Source organism: Pseudophryne corroboree, unplaced genomic scaffold (assembly GCF_028390025.1).
Source record: "Pseudophryne corroboree isolate aPseCor3 unplaced genomic scaffold, aPseCor3.hap2 scaffold_836, whole genome shotgun sequence".
Taxonomy (NCBI): Eukaryota; Metazoa; Chordata; class Amphibia; order Anura; family Myobatrachidae; genus Pseudophryne; species Pseudophryne corroboree.
In genome coordinates this window covers 158453-177519 of record NW_026970415.1, presented here as the reverse complement: position 1 = coordinate 177519, position 19067 = coordinate 158453, and the positions used below count along the sequence as shown (strand labels likewise).

Sequence of the window (19067 nt, the reverse complement as noted above, 5' to 3'; positions counted from 1 at the left end):
TAGATGCGGTCCCCAGCGGCAGCGAGGGAGAAGGGTGATCACATCACCCTTCAACCCGGCACCTCACAATCAGCTGGGGATCTGCAGTAGCTTCATCTCTCTCTTCCTCTCCCTCTCTGACAGCACAGCAGCCCCTCTGGGTCCCATGTAGCTCTGCCCCCCTGCTCACAGTGCACTCGGCCTCTCCTGATTAAAAAGAAAATAAGAGCCTGACCTGCTGCTCAGATGCGAGGAGGGGACGGGCGGTAGGTCCTCTGTGAGTACACTACACAGTCAAAATTAACTCTGACTCCTCACAACAGTGTGGACTGCAGGCGACGTCAGATGCCAATTTGGGTGTGCTTGCCGCACTACCTGCCCATCAAGCCCAACGTGGCATTTTGTATTAGGAACCCTATAACAGCATTCCGACATCCCTCCCTATGACGCTGCCATCCATACACTGCCGCTCTCATACATCCGTACACCGCCACTCTCATACATCCGCACACTGCCGCTCTCACACAACTGTACACTGTTGCTCTCATACATCCATACACTGCCGCTCTCATACATCCGTACAACCCCGCTCTCATACATCCGTACAACCCCGCTCTCATACATCCGTACAACCCCGCTCTCATACATCCGTACAACCCCGCACTCTTACATCCGTACTCTTACAGCCGCAGACTGCCGCACTCTTACAGCAGCACACCGCCGCACGCATACAGCCGCACACCATCGCACTCATACAGCCGCACACCGACGCAGTTATACAGCCGTACATTGCCGCTCTCATACATCCGCACACTGCCGCTCTCATACATCCGCACACTGCCGCTCACATCTATACATACATAGCCTCCATACATCTACACATCCAATCCCCGCGCAAGGGAACACTGAAATCACTATCACTTTTCCCCGGGGTGTGACCACAGCCAGCCACTACTCCGGCCACCTTCTTGTGACACCAAAATGCATCTTACCTATCATCAGGGTGGTGCTGCTGCTGGGGGCAGGTTGCTGCCTCAGTCTCCTAGTTGGTGCTGCGATTGGAGGGGGTACTGCTTCCCTGTGCTGCCACTGTCTCCCGGATCATCGTGCCGCTGGCTGAATTGCAGCTTGACGCTACTGCTGCCGGGAGTAACAGCTTCCTGACTGTTGTTGCTGGTGGCTGCCTACTGCTCATTGCCGCCGGAACACTGACCGGCTCGGCAGTGATGCTGGCGGAGGAGTAGTGGCGGTGGGGTGGTGCCTGCTCCCTTCCCTCGAGCATGCCGCAGTGTAAAAAAATAAATAATAGAGAGCATACCAGGGTGAGAGTCTGTATGGATCACAGTGATTACACGGGGCACAGCATAAGGACACCTTGCTGTGAGGGGCTCTGCCCACACAGATTGCTGCACCCTCTCTGATGTCAGCCGCTGCCCTCTCGTTCTCTGGGCGGCCAGTTCCAGTGTGAGGTAGGAGAGGAAGAGAACACACAGGTGTTAGGCGCCGTGGTCCGCGATGTCCTCGCGGCCCGGCGCCTAGCAACTAGGGACGCCGAGCGTGCTAGCCGCCGGCTCCCTAGCAACGCTAGGACGCCGGGCACGCTGAGCCGCCTGGACCCTAGCAACGGGGACGCCACGGACGGACTGCGCTCCCCTTGCAGGGTCAATCAAGTGAACTACACACACACACTTGTCTTCTGGTCGTGCAGCAAGGCAGCTGCACGGCATTGTGCTAATCAGGCTCTGAACTTCTGATTGAAGGACTCCCTGCTAAATACCTTCTCAGTGCTTCACACAGACGCCGGTAATAGCTTCCTGCATGCTGCTTTGGTTTGCTGACGTCTGTTCCAGTTCTGCTGTGTCCGGTCATTCCTGTCCTCAGAGTTCCTGAATCTTAGTGTTGTCATCTCTTCCCAAGGAGTCTTCCAGTCCTCATTTACCCGCAACAGTCGCTAGAGGATCTCGTGTGGTTTTCGTGAGTGGCGGCTCTGCCGCGTGCTGCGGCCTAGGCCGCTTTATTTTGTATTCTGTGTTGGTGCATTTGCGGAGGTTTACGCTCCCACACTCCTCTCCGGAACTCGCCGGTGCCGGGTAGAAGAGTGGACAAGTGGGTATTTTGGTTGTCCTTTTCCCTGGCGGTTTTCCGCACATACTCTAGTTTAAAGTTAGTTTTGAGCCCCTGGCTTTGTTGTTTAGTAGAGGGCCCCTTGTTATCACCCTGTCTCGGATTTCTCTTTGTCTCCCATTAAGACCTGAGGGGGCATCGGAGTTGGGCAGACGTAATCCGCCCTTCAAACGCGGCTGCCATGGGCCCAAGCAACCATAGTCTCGCAAGAGATTTCTGACAGCACGGGCGAGACAACGGAGATAGGGCGCCAGGGGCTATTCCCGTTCCCACTCCCTTTCCAAGCATTACGTTCCAGTACTCAGGTCCTTGCTATAAGATATCCCCAGACCAGAGTATTGGAATCATAACAACAGGAGAGCAGCCCTGATATATAACAGAGGTGGAAGTTCTATAGGCAACAGAGACGGAGACCAGCCAGCCAGTCTCCCAGTGCCCTGATCACTACACGCCGCCAGCACAGCATTACAGGAGGGTCCTATAGTGCTGCCCTGAGCTAACAGGTGTGTGTACCAGTGTGCTGCGCCCTGGTGTCTCTGAGAGGGGTGAGGTCACCGTGCCGCTTTAGTATATGGCTTTTCCTTAGTACTGTAAGTTACAGCCCTGCACTAGTAGTGGCAACTCTGCCCTATGTGAACCTGTGAGGTTATTTTCCTATTTACAGAATAACCGGGGAGAAGGCGGCCACATTGCGGCTCTCAAGAGAAGGCACTCTAGTACACCCCCTGCTGGCGGCCACTGCGCAGGCGCAACAAATTGAAATGTCCGATCTCTATAATGGGGCATATTTCTCTTAATTAAAAAAAACCTGTAACTTTCTGAAAAACCACAACCCCAAAAGGCACTTCACAGGGACATGCTCTATCTAATAAAACAAACCCCAAGTCATATATATATATATATATATATATATATATATATATATATATATAAAATAAGATTTTACTCACCGGTAAATCTATTTCTCGTAGTCCGTAGTGGATGCTGGGACTCCGTAAGGACCATGGGGAATAGCGGCTCCGCAGGAGACTTGGCACAACTAAAGAGAGCTTTAGGACTACCTGGTGTGCACTGGCTCCTCCCCCTATGACCCTCCTCCAGACCTCAGTTAGGATACTGTGCCTGGAAGAGCTGACACTAAGGAAGGATTTTGAATCCCGGGTAAGACTCATACCAGCCACACCAATCACACCGTACAACTCGTGATATTATACCCAGTTAACAGTATGACAACAACGGAGCCTCTGCACAGATGGCTCTCAACAATAACCCTTTTGTTAACAATAACTATGTACAAGTACTTGGGATGGGCGCCCAGCATCCACTACGGACTACGAGAAATAGATTTACCGGTGAGTAAAATCTTATTTTCTCTGACGTCCTAAGTGGATGCTGGGACTCCGTAAGGACCATGGGGATTATATCAAAGCTCCCAAACGGGAGGGAGAGTGCGGATGACTCTGCAGCACCGAATGAGCGAACTCCAGGTCCTCCTCAGCCAGGGTGTCAAACTTGTAAAATCTTGCAAATGTGTTTGACCCCGACCAAGTAGCAGCTCGGCAAAGTTGTAAAGCAGAGACCCCTCGGGCAGCCGCCCAAGAAGAGCCCACCTTCCTCGTGGAATGGGCTTTTACTGATCTAGAATGCGGCAGTCCCGCCGCAGAATGTGCAAGCTGAATTGTGCTACATATCCAGCGAGCAATAGTCTGCTTTGAAGCAGGAGCACCCATCTTGTTTGGTGCGTAGAGGATAAACAGCGAGTCAGTTTTCCTGACTCCAGCCATTCTGGAAACATAAATTTTCAGGGCCCTGACTACATCCAGCAACTTGGAATCCTCCAAGTTCCGAGTAGCCGCAGGCACCACAATAGGTTGGTTCAAATGAAACGCTGAAACCACCTTAGGCAGAAATTGGGGATGAGCCCTCAATTCCGCCCTATCCATATGGAAAATCACATAAGGGCTTTTGCATGACAAAGCCGCCAACTCTGACACACGCCTGGCCGAAGCCAGGGCCAATAGCATGACCACTTTCGACGTGAGATATTTTAACTCCACGGTTTTAAGTGGCTCAAACCAATGTGATTTAAGGAAATCCAACACCACGTTGAGATCCCAAGGTGCCACTGGAGGCACAAAAGGAGGCTGAATATGCAGCACTCCTTTAACAAAAGTCTGAACTTCCGGCAGGGAAGCCAGTTCTTTTTGGAAGAAAATCGACAGAGCCGAAATCTGGACCTTAATGGACCCCAATTTGAGGCCCATATTCACCCCTGACTGTAGGAAGTGCAGGAATCGACCCAGTTGAAATTCCTCCGTTGGGGCCTTCCTGTCCTCACACCAAGCAACATATTTTCGCAATATGTGGTGATAATTAGAGATGAGCGCCTGAAATTTTTCGGGTTTTGTGTTTTGGTTTTGGGTTCGGTTCCGCGGCCGTGTTTTGGGTTCGAACGCGTTTTGGCAAAACCTCACCGAATTATTTTTGTCGGATTCGGGTGTGTTTTGGATTCCGGTGTTTTTTTCCAAAAACACTAAAAAACAGCTTAAATCATAGAATTTGGGGGTTAAGAGGGGGTTTGAAATTTTGACTTGTCTACTTAAAGATCACCAAATTCTGATCACAAGGTCAATTACATTCCTGGGTGGGATTGAACCACCAACCTTTTGGTTAATAGCCTTACACACTAACCAATTGCGCCACAGAGACACTTTGCAAAAGTACATACTGACAAAGGCTAATAAGCATTCATCTAGAACGTTTCCTAGAAAAACTTTAAAAAGTCAATAATCTGGAGAGTTTTTGAAAGATGTTTCTTCCATCAACCAACGAAGAAACACATTGGTACTTTCCCATGATGAGTGAGTGCTCCAGGATCTCTTGCACTTACATGTGCAGCAGAGTACTGCAATGGAAGCATGCTGGGCCCATAACCCAGAGGTAGGCAGATTGAAACTATCCTTTGCTATATGCATTTTTTTTTTGTTAATTAAAGTAATCCAAAACTGGGATTGATATTTTTGCTCTTTTATTTTTACTTAAAGTACAATAACTTTTACCATTTTAATTTGTTTTAATAGTATATTGACAGTATTGTTTTCTTTCAAAAATCCACTTAATTTTCTTTACCCTATTATTAAAATGGTAATTGACAAAAACAAACTACATTGTCACCAGAAGAGCAATACAAAATGTACAAGTGATATATTAAAATCATCTTTCCAGCTTGAATTTCAATGATGCATTGGGGCAACGATTTTGTGAGAAACATCTTCACCCTTAAATAAAGATTTTCTTAATTCCTTACCTGTGTGCTAATTAGATATCACCTTGTTTTCACATTAAACAGACTTCCACATGAGAAAGCAGCAAGGATGCAGTGGCGTTAATGTTTCCTGGTGTCAACCTGTATTATTTCAGTAGATATTGAAATGACGATGCATCTTGCTGCCTTTCCAATGAAGCAAGTTTAATTTAGTAATAGGTGAAAAACCATCCCTACAAAGGTGTTAATCAGATACTTGGCTTTGTGGACACTTTTCAGAGAACAAATTTGTTAGCATAAAAATAAAGCCAGAAAATGAAGAGCTGTTTAATCACTCAATTGGATTTTTTTGCCAGCATATTTCTTTTTCTCTGCAACCCACTGCTAAATTGTGCTTCCTAGCTGTTTTTTTTTATAAAATCACTTAATCAAATCTAACTCTGATTACATCAGAGAAGGCCAAGTACCCTACACCACAAGAGGGGGTTTGAAATTTTGACTTGTCTACTTAAAGATCACCAAAATCTGATAACAAGGTAAATTACGTCCCTGGGTGGGATTGAACCACCAACCTTTTGGATAATAACCGAACACGCTAACTGATTGCGCCACAGAGACACTTTGCAAACGTACATTCTGACAAACGCTAATAAGCATTCATCTAGAACGTTTCCTAGAAAAACTTTAAAAAGTCAATAATCTGGAGAGTTTTTGTAAGATGTTTCTTCCATCAATCAACGAAGAACATTCAAGCTGATTTCTTGCAGCAGCTGGGCACTGTAACAGCTCCAGAGCTGCTCTTTAAGGCAACTAAAAGGGTGTGGGCCCTGCAGCACTACCTGTAGTTCGCATTGTGCGTTGGAAGGCACAAAGTAAGCAGACGGGAGAAGTCAGGATAGTGCGCAAGGGCATAGAAGGGAGCGGCTCAAGAAAAGAGAAGTGGAAACAGACAGCAAACTAGGCTGGAGAGAGACCTGAGACAAAGAGATCTGAATTATACGAGAGCCGACCAGGGGAAACACAAATTATGCAGTCAAGTTTCCCACATTTGGGGAAATCACAGGGGCAGCACACCCAGAGTGCAATGGGTGAGCCTTGCCCTGGGAGAAGCACCTACATGATCATAGTATCTCACCTGGCAGGTAAGTAGGAGTTGGGCTAGAGCTGCGAAGGGTCGCTGCTCGGGTACCCCCCTGTCAAGTGAAGGAGATAAAATTGAGGCAGCACAAGGGAACTCTCGAAAGAAGAACAAGGCTAGAGGAAGATCTGAGACAAAGAAATCTGATTTTTACCAGAGTTGACCAGAAGAAAGCACAAACACAGTCCCCCACTACCACAAATAATGCAGTTGAGTTTCCCACATTTGGGGAAATCACAGGGGTCAGCATACCCAGAATGCAATGAATGAACCTCACCCTGGGAGAACAATCTTCATGACCATGGTATCTCCTATGCAAAATAAGTATGATTTGGGATAGGGCTGGGGAGGGCCGCTGCTCAGGCACATCTCTGTCAAGTAAAGGAGATTCAACTGAGGCAGCACAAGGGAACTCTCATCTGGGGACAACAACTGCAGGGAGAACACATATTTTCAGATGAACATGGGAGGGCAGAAGGCTGCCTAATACTGAAGCACCCCCAAACAACAAACCAAATGCAACAACTAGTGCAAGCATTCCTGGGGGAAGGCCTGCAGCAGATGGATTTGCATATGGTGATGTCATCCAAGCAGTGGGTCAAAGTTGGCTTCAACCCTCGTCTGCATATGAAAAGAAAAAAGGGATGTGCAGGGCATGGCGTCCTTTTGTGGCGCTTGGATGACCCCTAATTTGCATTAAACATCTCCACCCTCCTTCGGTGTGGGGCTCATGTTGGCTATGCCCCAGCCCCTGAAGCAGATGAGAGTTCCCTTGTGCTGCCTCAGTTGAATCTCCTTTACTTGACAGAGATGTGCCTGAGCAGCGGCCCTCCCCAGCCCTATCCCAAATCATACTTATTTTGCATAGGAGATACCATGGTCATGAAGATTGTTCTCCCAGGGTGAGGTTCATTCATTGCATTCTGGGTATGCTGACCCCTGTGATTTCCCCAAATGTGGGAAACTCGACTGCATTATTTGTGGTAGTGGGGGACTGTGTTTGTGCTTTCCTCTGGTCAGCTCTGGTAAAAGCCAGATTTCTGTGTCTCAGATCTTCCTCTAGCCTTGTTCTTCTTTCGAGAGTTATCTTGTGCTGCCTCAGTTGGATCTCCTTCACTTGACAGGGGGGTGCCCGAGCAGCGACCCTCCTCAGCTCTTGCCCAACTCCTACTTACCTGCCAGGTATGATCAGGAAGGTGCTTCTCCCAGGGCAAGGCTCACCCATTGCACTCTGGGTGTGCTGCATCTGCGATTTCCCCAAATGTGGGACACTTGACTGCATAATTTGTGTTTCCTCTGGTCGGCTCTCATATAATTCAGATCTCTTTGTCTCAGGTCTCTAATGCTAATGGCTGATTAGAATAAATGCCGTGCAGCTGCCTTGCTGCACGGCCAGAGAGCAGGTGAATATCTTAATTTCCTAAAGCCTAGCAACGGGGAACGCGGTCCGCCAGTGGCGTCCCCGTTGCTAGGGTCCGTGCGGCTCAGCGCGCCCGGCGTCTAGCGTTGCTAGGGAGCCGGCAGCTGTACGTGCACGGCATCTCTAGTTGCTAGGCGCCGGGCCGCGCAGACCATCAAGCGGACCCCGGCGCCAAACAGTACCCCCCCCCTTGAGGAGGGGTCAAGGAACCCCTAAAGCCAGGTTTCTGAGGAAATTCCCGAAAAAATGCCCTCTTGAGCCTCGGGGCATGAAGATCCTTATCCAGGACCCAAGACCTTTCCTCCGGACCATAGCCTTTCCAGTGAACCAGAAAATACAGCCGATCCCGGGACAATTTGGAATCGAGAACCTTCTCTACCAAGAACTCCTGTTGTCCCTGTACATCTACTGGAGATCTACCCTGAGAGATCTTCCGAGGAAATCTACTGGAAGAAACGTATTGTTTCAACAGGGAACAATGAAACGTATTTCCAATCCTGAGAGATCTTGGTAAACGTAACCGAAAGGCAACTGGGTTGACTCTTTTAATAATAAGAAATGGCCCAATAAATTTGGGTCCCAGTCTAGCTGAGGATTGTCGAAGCCTGATGTTGCGAGTCGACAACCACACCCTATCTCCCACCTTAAAAGTGCAAGGACGTCGGAGCCTGTCAGAAAATTTCTTCTCTCGAAAGGCCGCTTTTCTGAGAGCAAGGTGCACCTTTTTCCAAATGGCTCTGAGATGGGAGGTTAAGGTAAGCGAGGAGACTGAGGAATGATGAAAAAAAGAATTAGCTCTGGGGTGAAAACCAAAAACTGAAAAGAATGGAGACTCTTTAGTGGAGGAATGACAAGAATTATTGTAAGCAAATTCAGCCAACGGAAGAAACTCGGACCAATCATTCTGGAGTTTGGCTGAATACAAGTGCAAATATTGTTTCAATGATTGGTTAACTCGTTCGGTTTGCCCGTTGGATTGTGGGTGGTAACCGGATGTTAACGACAATTTCATCTTCAATGAGGCACAAAAACATTTCCAGAATTGTGCGATGAATTGTGGACCCCGATCAGAAACAATATCAGTAGGCAACCCATGAAGCCTGAATACATGGCGGAGAAACAAAACTGCCAACCCTTGGGCAGAAGGCAATCGGGGAAGAGCAATAAAATGAGCCATTTTACTAAAACGGTCCACTACCACCCATATGACTCGGAATCCGGCTGAAAGGGGAAGGTCAACCACAAAATCCATAGAAATATGAGACCATGGCCTGAGAGGAACATTTAAGGGCATAAGTTGCCCGATGGGCAAGGAACGGGGAACCTTATGCTGTGCACAAACCTGACATGAATAAACAAATTCCTTGACGTCTTTAGAAAGACCAGGCCACCATACTGAGCGAGAGACTAACTCCAATGTCTTAGAGACTCCTGGATGCCCTGAAACTTTGTTATCATGGAATTCCGTTAAAACAGTAACTCTCAAAAACTCAGGGACGTAAAGACGACCAGCAGGAGTAATTCTAGGAGCTTGGTGTTGAAGCTGTTTTAACTGGGTAAATAAATCTTGTGTGAGGCCCGCCCAGATGACCGAAGATGGAAGTATGGGGGTAACAGGATTGTTATTGTGAACCGGAAGAAAGCTATGTGACAGGGCATCAGCCTTAGTATTCTTGGAACCAGGCCTGAAAGTGATTATAAATTTGAAACGTGTAAAAAATAATGCCCAACGTGCCTGCCGGGCATTAAGCCGCTTAGCCGATTCAATGTATTGCAGGTTCTTATGGTCAGTCAATACCGAAATAGTATGTTTTGCTCCCTCCAGCCAATGCCTCCACTCCTCGAAAGCCCATTTTACCGCCAGTAACTCCCGATTACCAACGTCATAGTTGGATTCAGCGGAGGAGAATTTCCTGGACATAAAGGCACAAGGATGTAACTCCAGAGACTCCGGATCCTTTTGAGAAAGGATAGCCCCCACTCCAACCTCCGAGGCATCAACCTCCACCACAAAGGGCAATTCCGGATTAGGATGTCTGAGGACTGGAGCCGAGACAAAGGCTTGTTTCAAGGCCCGGAAGGACAACTCAGCTTCACGCGACCAGTTGGTAGGATCCGCTCCTTTCTTTGTCAGAGCTACAATGGGAGCAACCAGGTCAGAAAAAGAATGAATGAACCTCCTATAATAATTCGCAAACCCTAAAAAACGCTTAATTGCTTTTAAATTGGTGGGTTGCGCCCAACTAAGGATGGCCTGGAGTTTCTTTGGTTCCATGGAAAATCCCTGAGGGGAAATTATGTACCCTAAAAAAGATACTTCCGTGACATGAAACTCACACTTCTCCAGCTTGGCATATAAATGATTCTCACATAACTTTTGAAGAACCAGACGCACCTGGGTAACATGTTGTTCCATTGATTTAGAAAAAATCAGGATGTCGTCTAAGTAAACGACCACGAATTTCCCTAGGAAGTCACGGAGCACATCGTTAATGAGGTCTTGAAAAACTGCCGGAGCATTGGACAGGCCGAACGGCATCACCAGGTATTCGTAGTGACCCGACTGAGTACTGAAGGCCGTTTTCCACTCATCTCCAGATTTAATTCGGATGAGGTTGTACGCTCCTCTAAGGTCAATTTTAGAAAAAATCACAGCAGAACGTAACTGATCAAAGAGTACAGAAATCAACGGCAAAGGATAGGTGTTTTTAACTGAGATCTTATTCAGGGCTCTAAAATCAATGCAAGGTCTAAGCGAGCCATCCTTTTTCTCCACAAAGAAGAAGCCTGCACTTAAAGGAGATTTTGATGGTCTAATAAATCCTTTCTCAAGGCTCTCCTTTACATAATCATTCATAGCCGCAGTTTCTGGCCCGGATAATGCATATAATCTTCCCTTTGGCAATGCGGCACCAGGAATTAACTCAATAGCACAATCATAAGGCCGATGGGGAGGCAGAATGTCCGCATTGCCTTTGGAGAAAACATCAGCAAACTCCTGGTATTCCACCGGAATGAGTTCTGGAATGATAGCTGCTACTCTGACTGGAAACGTGATACATTCCTTATCACAAAAAGTACCCCAATGTGAAATCTCCCCCGACCGCCAATCAATGGTGGGATTATGAAAGGCCAGCCAAGGGTGACCCAGAACAACTGGAACTGCTGGGCAATGTGTAAGAAAGAACTCGATTTTCTCGGAATGTAGAGCTCCTACTGTAAGTAGTGCAGGGGGTGTACGGAGAGAAATAATCCCATTAGACAGCGGACTCCCATCTAAGCCATGCATGGTGACACACCTACCCAAAGGTAACTGAGGAATGCCTAAGGCCTTAGCCCAAGTTAAATCCATAAAGTTTCCTGCAGCTCCACTGTCAACAAAAGCCGACACCGAAGAACTGAGGCTGCCAAAGGAAACTTTAACTGGGACTAAAAGGGAGTTATTCGAGGAGATAAGCTGCAGACCTAGGTGAACCCCCTCACAATTCACCTGGTCAAAGCGTTTCCCGACTTGTTCGGACAATTACGAGCAAAATGTCCCTTACCCCCACAGTACAGACAAAGACCAGAATTTTGCCTTCTGGCTCTTTCTTCAGGAGACAGCCGGGAGAGACCCATCTGCATGGTCTCCTCTACGTCTTCAGGAATGGAATTTACACACGGACTTGACCTTACAGGTGCTCCTTTTTCAGCCCTCCGCTCTCTGAGACGACGATCAATCTTAATAGAAAGCTCCATGAGTTTATCGAGAGTCTCAGGAGCGGGGTACTGAAGGAGACTGTCTTTTATAGACTCTGATAAGCCGAGGCGAAACTGACTGCGCAGGGCTGGGTCATTCCAGCCACAGTCGTTCGACCAACGGCGAAACTCCGTACAATAAACCTCTGCAGGATTTCTACCCTGTCTGAGAGCGCGCAACTGACTTTCAGCGGACGCCTCTCTATCAGGGTCATCATACAAGAGCCCTAAAGACTCAAAAAAAGCGTCAACTGACAACAATGCCGGATCCTCTGCTCTTAAACCAAATGCCCAGGTCTGAGGATCCCCCTGGAGCAAAGAAATAATAAACCCGACCCGCTGAGATTCAGTACCCGAGGAAGTCGGTCTTAAACGAAAATAAAGTTTACAGGATTCTTTAAAATTAAAAAACTCTTTTCTATCACCAGAAAAACGGTCAGGCAAATGCATCTTTGGTTCAGGGACTACCCTTGGGGAAGCTCGCAAAAGATCTTCCTGCGACTTCACCCGAAGAGAAAGATCCTGAACCATCTGAGTAAGTTCTTGAATCTGGCTGACTAAGAGCTGACAAGGATTTGGCACTAAACCTGTTGGATTCATGAGGCCGATAAACTCTCACAAAACTGAATGAGAAAAAATTAAACCCCGTTTAATTTTAAGTTTTGGTATGGCCGGTAATAATGTTATGATTCCAGCACTCTGGTCAGAGAAGATCTTATGGCAAGGACTGGAGCACTGGAACGGAATGCTGGGGAAGGGAGCAGGACAGGAAAATAGCCCCTGGCGCCCTAACTCTGTTGTCTTACCCGTGTTGTCAGAAATCCCCTGCGAGACTATGGTTTCTTGAGCCCTTGGCAGCCGCGTTTGAAGGGCGGATTATGTCTGCCCAACTTCGATGCCCCCCGGTCTTAATGAGAGACAAAGGGAAACCCGAGACAGGGTGATAACAAGAGGCCCTCTAACTAAACAACCAGGCCAGGGGCTAAGCAAACTCAAAACTATAATATGTGCGGAGAAACCGCCAGGAAAAAGGACAACCAAAATATCCACTTGTCCAATTCTCCTACCCGGCACCGCCAAGTACCAGAGAGGACTTGTGGAAGCGGAACCCTCCGCAAATGCTCCAAACACAAAATATAAAAGGTAAAGCGGCTGAGCTGCAACACACGGCAGAGCCGCAACTCACGAACACCACTGGATATAAAACGGTGATCAGTCAGGACTCCAGGGAACCAAACGACCTCTTGGGATGAGATGACAACTCCCGAATACCGGACTTCTGCGGACTGGAATGACCGGATACAGCAGGACTGGAAACAGACTCTCAGCAAACAAAGGCAGCATGCAGGAAGCTATTACCGGCGTCTGTGAGAAGCCCTGGGAGTGTATTTAACAAGGAGTCCTCCAATCAGCTGCTAAAGGCTGATTAGAATAAATGCCGTGCAGCTGCCTTGCTGCACGGCCAGAGAGCAGGTGAATATCTTAATTTCCTAAAGCCTAGCAACGGGGAACGCGGTCCGCCAGTGGCGTCCCCGTTGCTAGGGTCCGTGCGGCTCAGCGCGCCCGGCGTCTAGCGTTGCTAGGGAGCCGGCGGCTGTACGTGCACGGCGTCTCTAGTTGCTAGGCGCCGGGCCGCGCAGACCATCAAGCGGACCCCGGCGCCTAACAGTATGACTCCCAAAAACAACAACCGCGTCATTGGGACCAACTGCGATTTTGGCAAGTTTAGGAGCCAACCATGTTGTTGAAGAACTGTCAGGGAGAGTAGATGTTTTGCACCAACTGGTCCCTGGATCTCGCCTTTATCAGGAGATCATCCAAGTACGGCATAATTGTGACTCCTTGCTTGCGAAGGAGAACCATCATTTCCACCATCACCCTGGTGAAAATCCTCGGAGCCGTGGACAGACCAAACGGCAACGTCTGAAATTGGTAATGACAATCCTGAATTGCAAACCTCAGGTAGCTTGATGCAGTGGCTAAACGGGAACATGTAATTAGGCATCCTTATGTCTACCAAAACCATGAAATCTCCTTCCTCCGGACTGGAGATCCCTACCCTGAGAGATTCCATCTTGAAATTGAATTTCTTTAGGTAGAAATTGAGGGATTTCAGATTTAAGATTGGTCTGACTGAGCCGTCCGGCTTCGGGAGCACGAAGAGGCTTGAATAAAAACCTTCTCCCTGCTGACTAAGGCCGATTTGAACAATCGGTGAGGGGGAACGTCTTGAAACCCCAGTTTGTACCCTTGTGACACTATTTGTAAAACCCACGAGTCCAGGTCCAAATTAATCAAGAACTGACTGAAGTGTTTTAGACGTGCCCCCACTGGTGTGGGCTCCTGCAAGAGAGCCCCAGCGTCATGCAGTGGATTTGGCAGAAGCAGAGGACGATCTCTGCTCCTGCGATCTTGAAGAGGCTACAGACCTCTTCCCTCTTCTCCTTCCTCTACCTGCAAAGAAAGGGAATCTTAACTTCTTGCATATCTATTGGGACAAAATGACTGCGTTAGACAATGATGCGTCTTCATCCGTTGAGAGGGAACATAGGGCAAGAAGGTTGACTTACCTGCGGGAGCTGCCGAGATCAAATTAACTAGGCAGTCACCAAACAAGGCTTCACCTTCATAGGGAAGAGACTCCCTTTCTTCTTGGAGTCAGCATCAGCATTCCCTTGGTGAATCCACAATGCCCTCCTATCCGAGACTGCCATGAAATTGGCCCGTGAACTCAAGAGTCCTATATCCCTTGCAGTCGTAAGTATGCTGCAGTGTCCTTGATATGATCCAACGTAAGGAGTATCCCATCTCTCCAAGATATCTATATCGGAAGACAAGGTATTCGACCAATTCTTGAATACTACTACTCACCCATGCGCAGGTAATGGCAGGTCTAAGTAATGTACCCGTGGTTACATAACTAGAAATAATGTAGCTTCCTGCATACGATCCGCTGGATTTGTGACAGGGCCCCGTGCAGAACAGGGGGTGACTCCCACTTTATTCTGTCCGCAGCAGGAAATGAATAAACAATCGGAAACCTTTTGGGGATTTGAAACCATCTTGTCGAGCTGGCCCAGACTTTCTCAAACAGAGATGGAGAAACGTTACATCAGCTTTCATTATATATCTATATATACATACATATAGACCCCTTTGTCAGGAACAGCAGGGTCCTCAGTGATGTTAATATGTCCTTAATATCCACAATCATGTACTGAATGCTCCTTGCCAATATTGGATCTAATCAGGAAATATTATGGTCGACATAGGAATCAGTATCCGAGTCAGTATCAGTGTGTAGTAACATTTTTGCGGGCCTGAGGGAAAAGAAGCATAGCCATGAACATCACATCTATTCTCTACGTCTGTGTCTGGGACACAGATTTATCCAACCTCACTCTGATATTATTGAAACTTTCACCCAGTCAGTTATTGGTGGTGCCAACAGGGCCACCATCATATGTCTGCATTCCTAATATAGTTTCCTCTTGGGAAAAACATTCAGCCACCGACATGTTGACACACATGTACCAAGTACCCACAGACACATCGGCTTATGGGGGATAGACCTACAGTAAATCTGTCAGAGGGACAGAGAGGATTTTTCAGCTCACAACCCAGCGCCAAAAGTACACAGTCTGGGAAATAATAAACTCTATAGTGATAGACTTGTAACGCTCTATAGATGTGCTGGTGAGGTGAGGAAGAAGCCCCGCCGCTGTAATGGCACGCTTCTGTCCCGCTCAGAAACAAATAATTAATTACGCTGGCGGGGTAAGGACAGTGCCCAGGCACTAATGTCCACTTTTGCCAGCCTTTTGTGAGGAATTTATGCTGCCCAGGGTGCCCCCCCCCCCACCCACCCACATGCCCTGCACCCTGCAGTGCCTGTGTTTGTGTGGAAGCATGGCGCACAGCATTCCGCTCGCTGCGTGGTACCTCAGAATGCCATCACTGGAGAAGAAGTCTTCTGTTCTTCTGCTACTCGCCTGTCTTCTGACTTCTGGCTCTGTAAGGGGGTGATGGCAGGCTACGGGAGTGGGCATCTAGGCGTACCCAGCGATCAGCACCCTCAGGAGCTAATGGTGTCCTGTCAGCCAGAAGCAGAGCCATTGAACTCACTAGAAGTTGGTCATACTTCTCTCCCCTAAGTTCCACGAAGCAGGGAGACTGTTGCCAGCAGCCTCCCTGAAAATAAGAAAAACTAACATAAGTCTTTTCAGAGAAACTCAGTAGAGCTCCCCTGTAGTGCATCCAGTCTCACTGGGCACAATTCTAAAACTGGAGTCTGGAGGAGGGGTATAGAGGGAGGAGACAGTTCACACCCTTTGAAAGTCTTAAAGTGCCCATGTCTCCTGCGGATCCCGTCTATACCCCATGGTTCTTAATGTGATCCCAGCATCCTCTAGGACGTATGAGAAAACAAATAACGCACACACGAGGAGGAGAGAACAAAGGAAGCTATAAGGAGGGGAGGGGAGGGGAGGGGAGGGGGGGGGGGAGGTAAGGTAGTAAAGGGATATTGGATAAACTACAACCTTATACATATTCATTAATGTACCAGTAGTTAGAAGTAGAAGAGCTCTAACAGAAACCACAAAGCTTATCTAAAGCCACACCACACTGGATATGCCCAATCTCATTTGATCTTTGAAGCAAAGCAGTATTGGACTTTGTTACTACCAAGCAGTCTCCCATCCATGTATTATCAGATTCTTTAGGTGTTTTTAAACTACCAACACCCTTTTCTTGGTACTGTACATTTAATTTTTACACATATTCTTTTATGTACCAGAAGTTAGAAGTAGAAGAGCTCTAACAGAAACCACCAGCTCATCTACAGCCACAGCACACTGGATTTGCCCAATCTCTCCTGATCATGGAAGCTGAGCAGTGTTGGTCCTGGTTTTAGTACTTGGATGGGAGACCACCAGGAAATACCAGGAGCTGTGTGTATTTTTACAATACCAACACCGTTCTCTTGATGCATTCCATTTTGAAACATTGGGGCAGATCTATTAAGCCTGGGGAACTGATAAAGTGCAAGGTGATAAAGTACCAGCCAGTCAGCTCCTAACTGTCATTTTTCAAACCCAGCCTGTGACATGGCAATTAGGAGCTGATTGGCTGGTACTTTATCACCATGCAAATTATCATTTCACCAGGTTTAATAAATCGTCCGCTTATTCATTTATGTACGAGTAGTTAGAAGTAGAAGAACTCTAACAGAAACCACTAAGCTCATCTACAGCCACACCACACTGTATATGCCCAATATCACCTGATCTTAGGCCTGGTTTGTTCTTGGATGTGAGACCACCTGGGAATACCAGGTGCTGTAGGTAGTTTTATACTACCAACACCGTTCTCTTGATGCATTCTATTTTGAAACTTATTCATTGATGTAGAAGTTAGAAACAGCAAAAATCATCTACAGCCGCATCACACTGGATATGTCCAATCCAGTGGCGTAACTAGAAATTTTTCTCCCCCAAGCCAAAAAATTCTTCGGCGCCCCCCCCCCCCTCCCCCTTCATGCTCCATAATTGGGAGCAAGAAAGGGATAAATATGCGTGCGCCTAAGGCGCGCGCGTCAAAAAAGGGGCGTGGTTTTGTTGGAGTGGGCGTGGTTTCGCATAAAGGGGCGTGGCATTGCAGGAAAAGACTACCTTATACCCCAGTTTTGCAACCTGCACGCCCATACGTTGGCCACCACAGGAAAGAAAAATAATCCTGATTCATGCCCCTTACATTATTTGTCATTTTTCCTCCTTATAGTAATGCCCAGTATACATTATGCCACATACTGCAATGGCCCTTAGACATTATGCCGCACACAATAATGCACGACACAATATGCACACACTGTAATGCCCCCGACACATTATGCCACACACCGTAATGTCTGTGACACATTATGCCACACACCGTAATGCCTGTGACACATTATGACAGGAATCGCAATGCCCGTTATACATTATGCTACACACTGCAATGCCCCTGATACATTATAGCACATACAATGTCTGTGACACATTATGACACACACCGCAATGTCCGTGATACATTATGCCACACACTGCAATGCCCAATACATTATAGCACATACAATGCCTGTGACACATTATGCCACACACTGCAATGACCTTGAGACATTATACCACAATGCCCGTGATATAGTATACCATACACCGTAATGCCTGTGACACATACCGCAATGCCCTGCCCGTTATACCCTATGCCACACATCGCAATGCCCGTTATGTATTATGCCACACTGCAATGACCCTGAGACATTATACCACATACCACAATGCCCGTGATATAGTATACCACACACCGTAATGCCTGACACATTATGACACACACCGTAATGTCCGTGATACATTATGCCACACACTGCAATGACCCTGAGACATTATACCACATATCACAATGCCCGCGATATAGTATACCATACACCGTAATGCCTGCGACACATTATGACACACACCGCAATGTCCGTGATACATTATGCCACACACCGTAATGCCCATTACACATTAAGTCCTACAGTAAGGCTTCTAATTACTTTTCAATTACCTGCTCGTTGTCAGGGGTTTCATGCACTGGGTGTCATGCTCGTTGCCAGGGGTTTCATGCTCTTGGTTCCATGCACGGTGCCAGGGGTTTTCATGCTCAGGGTGTCATGCTCGTTGCCAGGGGTTTCATGCACTGGGTGTCATGCTCGTTGCCAGGTGTTTCATGCACTGGGTGTCATGCTCGTTGCCAGATGTTTCATGCACTGGGTGTCATGCTCGTTGCTAGGAGGTAGTCCTTGTTGCTAGGGCTGTGCTCCCAGTGCCACATATGTCCCCAGTGCCAGATATTCCCCCACGGTGCCAGGTACTTACATGCCCCAGTGCCAAATATAGTCGTCCCCCCCATGTGCCAGGTACACATATGCCCCCAGTGCCAGATATTCCCCCCCAGTGCCATATATGCCCCCAGTGCCAGATATTCCCCCCAGTGCCATATATGCCCCCCGTGCCATATATGCCCCCAGTGCCAGATACCCCCCCCAGTGCCATATATGCCCCCAGTGCCAGATATTCCCCCCCAGTGCCATATATGCCCCAGTGCCAGATATCCCCCCCAGTGCCAGATATGCCCCCAGTGCCAGATATTCCCCCTAGTGCCAGAAATGCCCCAGTGCCAGATATTCCTCCCCCCCCCCGTGCCATATATGCCCCCAGTGCCAGATATTTACCCCCCCCCGCCGTCGCTTTTTGGAGGGACACGGAGGGCACAGCTCGTCTCTCCTGTGTCCCTCCTGCTGCATCATCTCCGGCGGCCGCGGGTCTAATAGGGGGAAGTGCCGGTTCGTGAGCCAATTAGAGCTCACGGACGGCACTTCCCCC

The 19067-nt window shown here is 48.0% G+C and overlaps 3 non-coding genes and 1 pseudogene across 3 annotated transcripts; 2 read left to right on the top strand and 2 right to left on the bottom strand.

Annotated features, from left to right (window-relative positions):
- Positions 1 to 6355: 6355 nt before the first annotated feature.
- On the bottom strand, positions 6356 to 6518 carry LOC135042792 (U1 spliceosomal RNA). Its single transcript, XR_010235866.1, has one exon. It is a non-coding gene; the product is annotated as a U1 spliceosomal RNA (small nuclear RNA).
- A 152-nt stretch (positions 6519 to 6670) lies between these two features.
- Positions 6671 to 6834, bottom strand: LOC135042790 (U1 spliceosomal RNA). The gene has a single exon (XR_010235864.1). It is a non-coding gene; the product is annotated as a U1 spliceosomal RNA (small nuclear RNA).
- A 523-nt stretch (positions 6835 to 7357) lies between these two features.
- On the top strand, positions 7358 to 7521 carry LOC135042788 (U1 spliceosomal RNA). Its single transcript, XR_010235862.1, has one exon. It is a non-coding gene; the product is annotated as a U1 spliceosomal RNA (small nuclear RNA).
- A 152-nt stretch (positions 7522 to 7673) lies between these two features.
- LOC135042793 (U1 spliceosomal RNA) lies at positions 7674 to 7828 on the top strand (annotated as a pseudogene).
- The last annotated feature ends 11239 nt before the right edge of the window (positions 7829 to 19067 follow it).